A 370-nucleotide genomic window follows, 5' to 3' on the forward strand; every position below is an offset into this window, starting at 1 on the left:
CTCGGTGTGTCGGCACAGGGGAGCTGCTCCAGCCTCTGAGCATCCTCGAGGCCCTTCTCTGGGCTCGCCCCAGCAGCAACTTGGCCCATATAAACTAACCCCTCCCGGTCCTCTCCTCTTGTACTTGGCCCGTTGGCCTAGGGAGCATGAAGAGTGCTAGGAAAAGAAGAACAAAGGCTGAAATGAACCGTTCATACGAGCTTTTATTAATTAACCTTCTTCGGACCTCGTGCCATCTGCTCTAGCATCACCACAATCTGCAGTTCCACAGCAGAGACACGCAGGAGGCAGATGAGTGAGAATCTTCGTCCTGAGGAGGATGTTTTCATGCTCCAGTGAGCCGTGCGGACTCGGAGTTCCACGGAGGGAA

This window comes from Apaloderma vittatum, unplaced genomic scaffold, assembly GCF_000703405.1.
Source record: "Apaloderma vittatum isolate BGI_N311 unplaced genomic scaffold, ASM70340v1 scaffold9088, whole genome shotgun sequence".
Classification (NCBI taxonomy): domain Eukaryota; kingdom Metazoa; phylum Chordata; class Aves; order Trogoniformes; family Trogonidae; genus Apaloderma; species Apaloderma vittatum.